This window comes from Macaca mulatta, chromosome 8 (genome assembly GCF_049350105.2).
Source record: "Macaca mulatta isolate MMU2019108-1 chromosome 8, T2T-MMU8v2.0, whole genome shotgun sequence".
In the NCBI taxonomy this organism is placed as follows: domain Eukaryota; kingdom Metazoa; phylum Chordata; class Mammalia; order Primates; family Cercopithecidae; genus Macaca; species Macaca mulatta.
In genome coordinates this window covers 24,806,715-24,817,383 of record NC_133413.1, presented here as the reverse complement: position 1 = coordinate 24,817,383, position 10,669 = coordinate 24,806,715, and positions in this window count along the sequence as shown.

The following is a 10,669-nucleotide window of genomic DNA, read 5'->3' as shown; positions in this document are numbered from 1 at the left end:
CAGATGAAACTTTGGATGGCGAACTTCTGAGTTAATGCTGAAATAAGACTTTGGGGGACTGTTGGGAAGGCATGATTGGTTTTGAAATGTAAGGACATGAGATTTGGGAGGGGCCAGAGGTGGAATGATATGGTTTGGATGTATTCTCACACAAATTTCATCTTGAATTCCCACATGTTGTGGGCGGGACCTGGTGGGAAGTAATTGAATCACAGGGGCAGGTCTTTCCCATGCTGTTCTCATTACAATGAGTAAGTCTCATGGCATCTGATGGTTATTATAAGGCAGAGTTTTCCTGCACAAGCTCTTTGCTTGCTGCCATCTATGTAAGATGTGACTTGCTCCTCCTTGCCTTCTGCCATGATTGTGAGGCTTCCCCAGCCACATGAACTATAAGTCCAATTAAACCTCCTTCTTTTGTAAATTGCCAGCCTTGGGTATGTCTTCATCAGCACCACATAAACGGATTAATACAATTAGCTTAATATTAAGACCAGAAAAGGACCTCACAAAGAAAGAAAACTACAGACTAATGATTCTTATGAATATGGTTGCAAAAATCTGCAACAAAATACTAGCAAGTTGAATCCAAAAGCATACAAAAAGAATTATATACCAGGATCAAATAAGTTTTATCCTAGGAATGCAAGATAGGTTCAACATCCCAAAATAAATTGATGTAACAAATTACATCAATAGAATAAAAACCAAAGGTCAGATGATTATCTCAAAAACACAGAGAAAGCATTTTACTAACTCCAACACCCTTTTATGATTAAAATCACAAAATAAGAATAAAAGTGAACTTCCTAGGTCAGGCGTGGCGGCTCATGCCTGTAATCCCAGCTTTGGGAAGTTGAGGCAGGAAGATCACGAGGTTAGGAGATCGAGACCATCTGGCTAACACGGTGAAACCCCGTCTCTACTAAAAAAAATACAAAAAATTAGCCAGGTGTGGTGGCAGGTAGTCCCAGCTACTCAGGAGGCTAAGGCAGAAGAATGGCATGAACCTGGGAAGCAGAGCTTGCAGTGAGCCAAGATCGCACAACTGCACTCCAGCCTGGGCAACACAGCAAGACCCCATCTCAAAAAAAAAAAAAAGTGAACTTCCTCAACCTGATAAAGAATATCTACAAAAACCCACAGCTAACATTGTAATGGTGAACAACTGAAAGATTTTCTCCAAAAAAGATATCTGTTTTCACTGCTTTTATTCATTATCATACTGGAGGCTCTAGCCAGGACAATTAGGTAAGAAAAAGAAATAAAAAGCGTCCAGATCGGAAAGGAAAAGGTAAAACTTTCTCTATTTGCAAATTATATGATCTTATATAGAGAAAATCCTAAGGAAGCCACTATAAAAGCATTAATAATAATAAGCAAGTTCTGCAAGGTTATAGAATACAAGATCAATGTATGAAAATCAATTATATTTGCATACACTCAAGATGAATCCTAAAATGAAATTAAGAAAAGGTTTTATCCACAATAGTATAAAAAAGTATTAAATATCTAGAAATAAGTTTAACAAAATCAACCCAAAATTTATAGTCTGCAAACTACAAAACATTGTTTGTAAAAATTAGAGGTGATCTAAATAAATTTTTAAAAACTTATGCTTTTGGATCAAAAGCCTTCTCATTGTTAAGATGTCAATAACCTCTAAACTGAGCGACAGGTGCAACACAATCCCTGTGAGAAACTCAGTTGATTTTAGAAATTGGCAAGCTGATCCTAAAATTAATATGGAATTTCAAAAAGCCCAGCATTAACAAAATAATTCTGGAAAAGGAAAACAACAAAAGGAAGATTCATACTTCCTGGTGTCAAAACTTGCTACAAGACAGTGTGGCACTGGAAAAAGGACAGATATAGATCAATGGAAAAGAATTGAGAGTCCAAAAATACACCCATACCTTTACGGTCAATTGGTTTTTGACAAGGATGCCAAGACTATTTAATGGAAAAAATCATCATTTCAGTGAATGGCAACTGGATAGCCACATGCAAAAGAATGTAGCTGGAATCTTATCTGATGCCATTTACAAAAATTAATTGAAAATGCATCAAGAGTTAAGCTACAAAACTCTTAGGAGAAAACATGGGAATAAAGATTCGTAACCTTGGATTTGGCAAAGGATCAATAAGTATCTGTTGAACAGAAAAACCAGAAACTGTAGAAAACACAAAACTTGAAGAACATGGAAAAAGAATGTTATTGATGAATTTTGAGATGATTTTTGTATATGGTATATGGTAAGGAAAAGAGAGGTGTCAAGGATTAGAGATCAGTCTTAGAATGTACCTGGTGGACACAACTCTCCCAAAGGACTGTGTTCCCATTGCTGTGTGCCGACTGATTGATCATGAACTTTGATGATTGCAGCTGAGCCAGGTACGACCTATGGGGACAAAGCAAGGACTGGCATGAGTGGCTTCCAGATCTTACCCATTACAAGATCAATCTTACATTCCATTCCCCCAACCCTCCAAAATTAGACAGAACTTGCATCTTTCTCCCAGTTATGAAACTCAACCATTTGTTTGTACTCAAATTTGTCTCTTTGTCCCCACCCCTGCCCAGCCCTTGGCAACTACCATTCTACTGTCTGTTTCTATGAATTTGACTACTGTACATACTTCATATAAATGGTAACATACAGTGCCTTATGTTTTTCTTGTGGCTGTCATATTTCAATTAGCATAATATCATCACGATCCATCCATGTGGTACCATGCATTGGAATTTCCTTCCTTTCCATTGTGTGTATATATATCATATTTTGTTTATCCATTCATCTATCCATGAGCACTTGGTTTGTGTTCACATCTTGGCTATTGTGAATAACGCTGCTATGAACATGGGTTCACAAAATCTCTTTGAGCCCCTTCTTTCAATTCTTTTGGATATATGCCCCAAGGTAAAATTGCAGTTTTATTACAAGAGTTGTATAATTCTTGTAGATCTTAGACTTAGAGGCTGCATATGAAAAGTCAATAGTTACCATCCTACTCAATAGTGAAAGACTAAAAGTTTTTTCTCCAAGATCAGGAACAAGACGTGGAGACCTCCTTTTATCACTTCTATAGTATCAGAGTAATGCGGGGCCTACAGAGTTAGAAAGTGTTCCCTCCAACTCAGTTTCTTGGAAGAGTTTGAGGAGAATTCATGTTAGCTCTTTAAATGTTTGATGGACGTCATCATTGAAGCCAACTGGTCCTGGGCTTTTCTTTGCTGGGAAGTTTTGAATTATGGATTCTATCTCCTCACTATAACTGTGTTCAAAATCTCTATTTCTTAATGATTCAATATTGGTGGGTAGTGTGTGTTTAATAATTTACCAGTTTTATCAATGTGATCTACTTTGTTGACATGCAATTATTCATAGTATTTTTTATAATCCTTTGGATTTCTGTAAATTTGTTTGAAATGTCCCCTCTTTCATTTCTGATTTTGATTATTTGTGTTTTCTGTCTTTTTTCTTAGTCCATCTAGGTAAAGGTTTGTACATTTTATGGATCTCTCCAAAGAGCCAACTTTCAGTTTCTTTGAGTTTCTCTGTAGTTTTTCTATTCTCTATTTCTGTTATCTCTGACCTAATCTTTATTACTTACTCTTTTTTTCCTGATTTTGGGCTTAGTTTGCTCTTCATTTTCTTTCCTTTCTTTTATTTTCTTTCTTTCTTTTTTTTTTTTTTTTTTGAGACAGAGTCTCGCTCTGTTGCCCACGCTGGAGTGCAGTGGCGTGATCTTGGCTCACTGCAAGCTCCGCTTCCTGGGTTCACGCCATTCTCCTGCCTCAGCCTCATGAGTAGCTGGGACTACAGGTGCCCGCCACCACACCCAGCTGTTTTTGTATTTTTAGTAGAGACGGGGTTTCACTGTGTTAGCCAGGATGGTCTCTATCTCCTGACCTTGTGATCCGCCCACCTCGGCCTCCCAAAGTGCTGGGATTACGGGCGTCAGCCACCATGCCCGGCCGTTTGCTCTTCATTTTCTACTTCATTATGTAAAGGTAGATTGTTGATTTGAGCTATTTTTTAAAATGTATTTACAGCTGTCATTTTTCATTTTAGCACTGCTTTCATATATCCTGTAAGTTTTGGTATATTGTTTTCGTTTGTCTCAAGATACTTTCCTTTGAAACATTTTTTAAATTTCCGTAGGTTTGAGGGTACAACTGTTTTTTTTTGTTTTTTTTTGTTTTTGTTACATGGATAAGTTCTTTAGTGGCGATTTCTGAGATTTTAATGTGCCTGTCATCTGTCTCAAGATATTTTCTTTTTTTGGGGGGTGGGGCCTCCCGAGATCTGCCCACCTTGGCATCCCAAACTGCTGGGATTAAAGGCGTGAGCTACAGAGCTCAGCCTCTCAAGATATTTTCTAATTTCCTTTTTGATTTTTTTTTTATCCATTGGTTGTTTTAGATTTTTAATTTTCACATATTTTCAGATTCTTCAGTTTTCCTTCTGCTATTGATTTATAATTTCTTTTATTGTGATTGGAAAAGATACTCCATATTATTTCAATTTTTAAAATTGTATTAAGGCTTGTTTTGTGGCCTAACATATCGTGTGTTCTGGAGAATGTTTCATGTACCCTTGAGAAAAATGGATATTCTCCTGTGATTGGGCGGTGTTCACATACACACAGACACACACACACTTTTACTAATGAGGGTTATATGATGTGTACATTTTTTAAAAAGCAGGATACTGAATCAAATATTAAATAATGAACTTCAATTTTTAAAAGGCACCTTACAACCTGAACCCCAAAAGAGTCTGTCAATGTCCCATGAAATACTAGAGTCAGAAAAAGATGAAAGAGCAGTATAGTTATTCAGGACAGGATTTCTGTACAATAAATTACATCATAAAGACAAGTGAAAACCATTGGGGTCTGAGGATTAGCTGGTAGTAATGTACTGATGCTTACTGTCTGATATTGAGGGTTGTATTGTGGTTATGCGGGAGAATGTTCTTATTCGTTGGAAATACCCACTCAAGTGTTAAAGGGTGATGTGCATTCTGTGGGTGGCTTGCTCTCAGGTGGTTCAAAGCAAAGCGTATAGTATAATTTTTGCATCTTTTCTGTAACTGGGAGATTCTTTTAATTACAAAGTTCAATTAGAAAAGGAGGAGCAGGGAGGCCAGGTGCGGTGGCTCACACCTGTAATCCCAGCACTTTGGGAGGCCGAGGCGGGCGATCACCTGAGGTCAGGAGTTCAAGACTAGCCTGGCCAACATGGTGAAACCCCATCTCTACTAAAAATATGCTGGGCGTGGTGGCGGCACCTGTAATCCCAGCCACTCCGGAGGCTGAGGCAGGAGAATCGCTTAAATTCAGGAGGCGGAGGCTGCAAGGAGTTGAGGTCGTGCTACTACACTCCAGCCTGGACAACAAGAGCGAAACTCCGTCGGAAAGGCCAGGCCAGGCCAGGCCAGGCCAGGGAAGGGAGGGAAGGCTAGGCCAGGCCAGGGAAGGGAGGGAAGGCCAGGCCAGGCCAGGCCAGGCCAGGGGAGGGGAAGGCAGGCCAGGCCAGGCCAGGCCAGGCCAGGGGAGGGGAAGGCAGGCCAGGCCAGGCCAGGCCAGGCCAGGGGAGGGGAAGGCAGGCCAGGCCAGGCCAGGCCAGGCCAGGGGAGGGGAAGGCAGGCCAGGCCAGGCCAGGCCAGGGGAGGGGAAGGCAGGCCAGGCCAGGCCAGGCCAGGGGAGGGAAGGCAGGCCAGGCCAGGCCAGGGGAGGGAGGGAAGGCCAGGCCAGGCCAGGCGAGGGCGGCCAGGCCAGGCCAGGTAGGGCAGGGAAGGGCAGTCCGGGCCAGGCCAGGGAACAACGGAAGGGCAGGCCGGGCCAGGCCAGGGAACAACGGAAGGGCAGGCCGGGCCAGGCCAGGGAACAACGGAAGGGCAGGCCGGGCCAGGCCAGGGAACAACGGAAGGGCAGGCCGGGCCAGGCCAGGGAACAACGGAAGGGCAGGCCGGGCCAGGCCAGGGAACAACGGAAGGGCAGGCCGGGCCAGGCCAGGGAACAACGGAAGGGCAGGCCGGGCCAGGCCAGGGAACAACGGAAGGCAGGCCGGGCCAGGCCAGGGAACAACGGAAGGCAGGCCGGGCCAGGCCAGGGAACAACGGAAGGGCAGGCCGGGCCAGGCCAGGGAACAACGGAAGGCAGGCCGGGCCAGGCCAGGGAACAACGGAAGGGCAGGCCGGGCCAGGCCAGGGAACAACGGAAGGCAGGCCGGGCCAGGCCAGGGAACAACGGAAGGGCAGGCCGGGCCAGGCCAGGGAACAACGGAAGGGCAGGCCGGGCCAGGCCAGGGAACAACGGAGGGCAGGCCGGGCCAGGCCAGGGAACAACGGAAGGCAGGCCGGGCCAGGCCAGGGAACAACGGAAGGGCAGGCCGGGCCAGGCCAGGGAACAAGCCGGGCCAGGCCAGGGAACAACGGAAGGCAGGCCGGGCCAGGCCAGGGAAGAACGGAAGGGCTGGCCGGGCCAGGCCAGGGAACAACGGAACGGCAGGCCGGGCCAGGCCAGGGAACAACGGAAGGGCAGGCCGGGCCAGGCCAGGGAACAACGGAAGGGCAGGCCGGGCCAGGCCAGGCCAGGCCAGGGAACAACGGAAGGGCAGGCCGGGCCAGGCCAGGGAACAACGGAAGGCAGGCCGGGCCAGGCCAGGGAACAACGGAAGGCAGGCCGGGCCAGGCCAGGGAACAACGGAAGGGCAGGCCGGGCCAGGCCAGGGAACAACGGAAGGGCAGGCCGGGCCAGGCCAGGCCAGGCCAGGGAACAACGGAAGGGCAGGCCGGGCCAGGCCAGGGAACAACGGAAGGCAGGCCGGGCCAGGCCAGGGAACAACGGAAGGCAGGCCGGGCCAGGCCAGGGAACAACGGAAGGGCAGGCCGGGCCAGGCCAGGGAACAACGGAAGGGCAGGCCGGGCCAGGCCAGGGAACAACGGAAGGGCAGGCCGGGCCAGGCCAGGGAACAACGGAAGGCAGGCCGGGCCAGGCCAGGGAACAACGGAAGGCAGGCCGGGCCAGGCCAGGGAACAACGGAAGGCAGGCCGGGCCAGGCCAGGGAACAACGGAAGGGCAGGCCGGGCCAGGCCAGGGAAGGCCAGGGAAGGGAAGGGAAGGCCAGGGGAGGGGAGGGGAGGCCAGGGGAAGGGAGGGGAGGCCAGGGGAGGGGAGGGGAGGGGAGAGGAGGGGAGGGAAGGGAAGGGAAGGGGGAGAAGGAGCAGGAGAAGATGGAGGACGAGAAGGACGAGGCTGTTAAATATAGCTTAGGCTGAGCTTAGTTTGACTGCTGCCAGGATTTAAAAGAGATCAAATGCAACCCCTTTCTACATAAAAGTCTCTCTAGTATTTGGCGACAGCTACATTAGTGTCTGTTCCTCAAACTGTTTCTCTTTTCTGCTCTCACAGTCCTATTTCCTTGTGTAGTACCTGGCTTGTATCTTGTGACCTGCTAGAGCCACCTGTTAGTTCTAGTAGTTCTCTGCAAATGAAAGTAGTCCCATTCCTTCCTTCCCAATTATTCTGTCTTTCTCTCCTGCCATACTGCATTGGCTAGGACCCTGAATTCAATGCCAAATGGATGTGATCTACAGGAACATGCTTGGAATTGGTCCTAATCATGGAATGAACGCATTCAATATTCTACTATTTTAACAGATGTTAGCCATAGCTTTTATACATGCATTTAATCAGTTTTAAGGAAGTTCTCTTCTGTTTCTAAAGAGAATTATTAAATCATAAATGGAAGTCAAAGTTTGTCAAATGTTCTTTCTGCTTCCATTGATGTGTTTATATAGCTTTTCTCCTTCATGCTGTTAATATCATGAGTAACATTAATTTTCAGATCTTAATCTAACTGTATTCCTGGAATAAACCCTACTTTCTTACAGTGTATTATCTTCTTGGAGAATTCAATTGGCTATTGTTGAATTAAGGATTTTTACATCTGTATCTATAATAGATATTGATCAGTATTTTTCTTTTTTTGTAACTTCTGTCAGATTCTGGTATCAGAATGATGTTTGCCTTTTAAAACAGTAAAGAAGTTTTTCCTCCTTCTTTATGTTCTGAAACAATTTGTCAACTGTTGGTGTTTCTTCCAAAAATATTTATAGAATTCAGTGAAATGACATGGGCCTAGTTTTCATCATGTGAGCATTTAAACAATGAATTTCGCCAGGGAGGGTGGCTCACGCCTGTAATCTCAGCAGTTTGGGAGGCCAAGATGGGCAGATCACCTGAGGTCAGGAGTTCAAGACCAGCCTCGCCAACATGGTGAAATCCCACCTCTACCAAAAATACAAAAAAATTAGCTGAGCATGGTGGTGGGTGCCTGTAATCCCAGCTTCTCAGGAAGCTGAGGCAGAAGAATCGCTTGAACCCAGGAGGCAAAGTTTCCAGTGAGCCAAGATTACACCACTGCACTCCCGCCTGCGTGACAGAGCAAGACTCCAACTCAAAAAATAACATAAATAAATAAACAAACAAACAATGAATTGCAATTCATAGACAACTTTAGGAATATTTAAATTATCTTTACTTCTTATGGCTATTTTGCTAAGTAGTGTTTTTTAAGAAATTTGTCTATTTAATCTAAGTTGTCAAATTGATCGGCATAGTTATTCGTAAGATCCCACTATTATCCTTTTAATGGCTGTAGAGCTTGTAATAATATCCCATCATTAATTCTTGATATTGGTATTTTGTGCTGTTGTTCTTTTTTTCTTTTAAAGTTTGGTTTATTACTTTTTTTTTTTCTGAGATGGAGTTTCACTCTTGTTGCCCAGGCTGGAGTGCAGTGGTGCAATCTTGGCTCACTGCAACCTCTGCCTCCTAGGTTCAAGCGATTCTCCTGCCTCAGCCTTTCAAGTATCTGGGATTACAGGCATGCACCAGCACGCCTGGCTAATTTTTTATTTTTAGTAGAGACAGGGTTTCTCCATGTTGGTCAGGCTGGTCTCAAACTCCAGACCTCAGGTGATCTGCCCGCCTCGGCCTCCCAAAGTGCTGGGATTACAGAGATGAGCCACCTCCCCCAACCAGTTTATTACTTTTATTAATTTTGTTGATCATTTAGGAGAACCAACTCTTGGCTTGTTGATTCCTTTTATTGTTTGAATTCTATTTCATTGATTTCAGTCTTATTATTTCCTTGTCATCTTGGTACTACCTTTGAGTTTAATTTATACTTACTTTACAGGTGAGTAATGCAGACCTCTGAGTCATTGATTTTGATGCCATTCTTCTTTTAATCCTTAAGAACTTTACTGAGATATACTTTATGTATCATATAATTCTTTAAATATATTTACAGAAGTGTATAACCATCAATAAAATCAATTTTTGAACATTTTCATCATCACCCCAAAAAGAAACTCCAGGCCAGGCACAGCGACTTACGCCTGTAATCCCAGCACTTTGGGAGGCTGAGGTAGGTGGATCATGAGGTCAGGAGTTCAAGACCAGCCTGGTCAACATGGTAAAACCTCATCTCTACTAAAAATACAAAAACGAGCCAGGTGTAGTGGCAGGCGCCTGTAGTCCCAGTTACTCGGGAGGCTGAGGCAGGAGAATCGCTTGAACCCAGCAGGCAGAGGCTGCAGTGAGCCAGGATCATGCCACTACACTCCAGCCTGGGCGACAGAATGAGACATCATCTCAAAAAAAAAAAAAAAAGAAAAAGAAAAGAAATGCTTTGAATCCTCTTTTGATTTCATCCATGAACTATGAGTTATTTATAAATATGTTGCTTAATATTCACATTTTGGGAGTCTTTCTAGATTTTGTTATTGCTTAACACTTTAACTTCATTAAGATTAGAGAACACATTTTATATAATTTCCTTCGTTTTAAATGTTTTTAGATTTGTTTGATAGTTCATAACATGGTCTATCTTGGTGAAGTACCATGTTCATAGAAAAGAAGGTATCTCCCATAGATGTTGCATGTGTGCTCTATAAATGTCAATTAAGTCAAGGTGGTTGAAAATGTTCAGATCTGATATTTTACTGTTTTCATCTGATCATTCTATCAATTGCTAAGAAGGGGGTGACATGATCTCCCTTTAATCCTTTTGAGCGTTGCTTCATGTATTTTAAAGCTTTATACACACATTTATGATCATTATGCCTTCTGATGAATTCTTTTTGTTTGTTTGTTTGTTTTCCTTTTTTGAGACGGAGTCTGGCTCTGTCGCCAGGCTGGAGTGCAGTGGCACAATCTCGACTCACTGCAACCTCCGAATCCCTGGTTCAAGGGATTCTCCTGCCTCAGCCTCCCTAGTAGCTAGGATTACAGGCGCACGTCACCACACCCAGCTAATTTTTGTATTTTTAGTAGAGATGGGGTTTCACCAAGTTGGCCAGGATGGTCTCTATCTCTAGACCTTGTGATCTGCCCGCCTCAGCCTCCCAAAGTGCTGGAATTACAGGTGTGAGCCACTGCGCCTGGCCTGAACTCACTTTTAACACTAAAAATAGTGCCTTAAAAAAAAAAAAAAAAAAAAAAAAAACCTCTGCTAATAGCAAGTGAAAACCTGCCAACAAGCTCTTGGTGACTCTGGACCTGGGCAGTCCCCAGCCTTCTGTTCAGCTGTTCTTCCCACCTCTCATAGGAAACATAGTCTATGAAAGGCTGAGGACGTCACATCCGCGTT